Source organism: Acanthochromis polyacanthus, chromosome 11, assembly GCF_021347895.1.
Source record: "Acanthochromis polyacanthus isolate Apoly-LR-REF ecotype Palm Island chromosome 11, KAUST_Apoly_ChrSc, whole genome shotgun sequence".
NCBI lineage: Eukaryota > Metazoa > Chordata > Actinopteri > Pomacentridae > Acanthochromis > Acanthochromis polyacanthus.
The window spans coordinates 2194672-2198661 of record NC_067123.1 but is presented as its reverse complement, the minus strand read 5'-3'; positions in this window follow the sequence as shown (position 1 = coordinate 2198661).

Here is a 3990-nt window from a genome sequence, read left to right as displayed (position 1 = left end):
TGTCGAGTGACGAGGCGCTGATGCCAAGCTGAGTAGAAACCTGGAAGAAAGACTCAAATACCTCCAGTTTGCGCCCTTCTTAGGGTGAAATCTCGGATTTTAACTTAAGTTCACGGATCAGAGGTGTCAGGGGTTAAATATGTCATAGAATAGTTAATGAAATGACCACAAAGAGATGCAAAATGTTTTAAAACACCTGCAAAAAGACAGAAAATCATGTAAAATGACCCGCAAAATGTCTGCAGAGAGACATAAACTCACTACAAGGAAAAAGAAACAACTACAGAAACGCAGAACGTCTACAAGAAGGTGGAAAAAAACCACAAAGACACACAAAACACAAGCAGAACACATTGAGCAAAGAATGGTAAAATGACCAGAAAGACACAAAAGTTCACAAAAAGAGAAAAATAATTACAGACAAGAGAAGGCAGTTGATTGGAATTTATAATAACAGACACACAAACGACACACTCAGAAACAACCTTTGTGAGAAACTCACATTAAAATGACTACAAAAATGGGACAAAACTACTGGATAAGGCAGAATATGACACTGAGAAACTGCCAAGAGACACAAAAAAATTAAAACATTCATTGAAATCTCCATAATGACTATAAATGCCACGAACTCGTTGCAACGAGACATAAAATAACCAGAAACAGACAGAAATGACAACAAAAAGAAGGAAAGTGACTCGTAAGAGACACAAAACGACAAAAAAACGATGCAAAAAGATAACTTTAGCACAGAGACACGAACCAACAAAGAAAATGCAAAATGGACACAAATAAATGTAAAACAAGCTGAAATACACACAAAGTTTCATTCTGTTTGTTAAGAGTTGGAATTTTCATGTTGCGACCACTGCTGGTGTAAAATGATCTTTTCTGATAAAGAAAAACTGTAAATAAAGTTTTTCAGAGAATCGTTGACCAGTTTGTCTTAATAAACTGCATTAAAACCCTGAAATAAACCCATTAAACTGCAGGTTTGTGTCCGTCCAGTGAAGGATGTTCAGGCTAAAGCTCAGCGGTGCTTTGGTGTCAGTTTAAGGACTATTTTTATCATGTGAGCCTCTCAGAGCAGCTGCTCCTACAGACATATATGTTCAAGAGAATCAGCAGGAAACGTCTTAAAGACAGATTTTATAGTTTGTTTTAGGGTTTTAAATGAGCCAGAGCCTCTTTATTTAGCAGAATTCGTCCATCTTCACACCTCATTTAAAGGTCGAGTGAACAGATGCTGCTGGATGTTCTGAGATCCTCAAACTAAAATAGAGCTGATGGAGGCTTGAAGAGACTCAGCTGATCTGTGGAACACTTTATCTTTTCACCGCGAGCTACTTTAGAAAGTTTAAATCTGCTGCTGACACAACTTCTGTTTGACCTTCTGTCCAAGTCAAGCTCGATAAAATCAAACTTCTCTTCTCCAGCTTTCTGCTCCATATTGATCAATAATAGGTACTGATTGTCTCATTTTTATTCCATGTTTCTGTGTTGTTGCTAACCCTACTCTAATCCATGCTAATGTGATCTTTTCTCAGCAGTAGAAGCTAGATATTTAGCTAGCTGTTACTGCTGACCACTGATGGAAAACAGTCCAAAGAATGAGTCTGATCCTGATAATATGAGGTAGAGAGAGACATTCAATCAAGGCTGACAATGGATGAAAAGATGGAAAATAGAAGAGAGGACATAGCTTTGATCTACACATTCTGTAGGAACACTGTTGGAGGATGGAAACGACAAAAACAAGACAGAAAATGACAGAATTGAAACACAAAACGACAAAAAGGAGACAAAACAACAGAAACAAGACAAAAAATGACAGAAGCAAGACACAAAATGACAGAAATGAGACACAAAATGATTAGAACAAGACATAAAATTACAAAAACAAGACAGAAAACAACAAAAACGAAACACAAAAATACAAAAATGAGTCACAAAATGACAAAAACTAGACAGAAAATGACAAAACTGAGACACAAAATGACAAAAACGAGAGACAAAAATCACAAAAAAACACATAAAATGGCTAAAATGATAAACAAAATGACTAAAGCAAGACAGAAAACGACAAAAACAAAACACAAAATGACAAAAACAACACAAAAAGAAGACATAAAACAACAAACAATGACACAAAACTACAACAAAAGACCCAAAATGACAAAAACAAGACACAAAATGACAAAACCGTCATCACCAGGTTGTGCTAACATGTTGTGGGACACGTTCCATGAATAATAATTATTTAAAATATTATGTTGATTAAAAATGTTCCCACAATTACAGAGACATGAATGAAAAATAAAACCATAAAAAGTAGATTTAAATTAGATTCTAAGTGTTTTATCAGAGATCCAGTTTGGTCATCAGGGGGACAAGAGAAAAACTCCAGACTTATTTGGTATTTAAAACATTTTAAACATTCTTTTCTCCTAGTTTTTATAGATTTGGTCTCAGGATAAGAACATTTACACACTGCTGATGTTTTAGGGTTTAATACATGGATTATTGATGTAAAACATCCTCCAGGTCTGGGACGATCCTTTAATCATAATGAATTTAATCTCCATAATTATGAACAAAACTTAAAACATAATTTAAATCTAAGCTGCTCCAATTAGATTCTTGGCTTTTTCATGTTTTATTTATGAACAAACAATATTTAAGAAACGAAATTATTAGGCAGTTTTTTTTTAAAATTATCAAAAACTAAATTGTTCCAAACTCGTACTTTTGTGTCATTTTAAATATTTTTTCTTGTCCTGTGCTTATCTACCATAAACACAAGGTTTTAATTTAATTTTAAAAAGGTTTAAAAAGCTGTTCCAACGATTTAAATGTTTTTATTTCACTCTACTGGAGACACACATTTTTAAGTTGGCAAAGATTTTTTAAATTCAACATTAATTAATTTTAAATGAACTAATTTAGTGCAGAAATTTGAGTTTAAATCACTCAAAATATGAACTAAATGTGGTCCTCACATCCCTTTAAAATGATGTCAGCAGCTTTAAAGATGAATTTAAATGAAGAAATACGTTTTTCTGAAACATTCATGAAGTAAAGTTAATCTGAATTACATTTTAAAATCATAATTTAAACTATTAACTAAAGTTAAATCATTCAGATGAAGGTTCAACAGAACACAGCAGGATGTAGAATTTATATTAAAGCATTTTAAAGCATGAAAATCACAGAATAAAGACTGACCTGCAGCAGAGACTGAAGCTTCTTCTTCTTCTCCTTCTTCTTCTTCTTCTTCTTCTTCTTCTTCTTCTTCTTCTTCTTCTTCTTCTTCTTCTTCTTCTTCTTCTTCAGATTAAACCTCAGAGTTCAGAACCAAACATCTGTCGACCGCTCGCTGAAATCACATCTGAATTATAAATAGTTGTGGAAGCGTTTCCTTTAACGTTGTCCACTGGATGATCTACGACTGTCTCTGTTTGGTTCCACATTTTAAACGCCTGCAGGCGGAGAGGAAGAGTTTAGAAGAACCTGGAGATCATTTATTCATTTATTCATTCATCCGTTTCTTAAAATATTGATTTATGCATCAGGAGCAGAACAAACAGACTGGAGGATTTATCTGTTTTTTATATTCAGGGTTGAAAAACGGTAAATCATTTTAAAGCTATTATTTGAGATTTTAAAAAAAAACTGTTCTGTTAAACGGAATTATTAAAACTTTATAAAATCACGAAAAATGTAAAAACTTTTTCATTTATTGTATTTAAATCTGTTATGATTTATTATAGTATTTGTTTAATTAGTAAAGACTTTTTTACATTCAGGGTTTAAAAATGGAAAATCATTATTTTACATTAAAAAAACTGTTTTTTTAAATGAATGAAAATTATTATTTAAAATTTTTTGTTGTGCTTAAATCTGCAAAAAAAATAAATATATATTTTTAATTAGTAAAGAAATGGCATTATATTAAAGATAGAAAAATGGAAAATCATTTTAAAACTATTA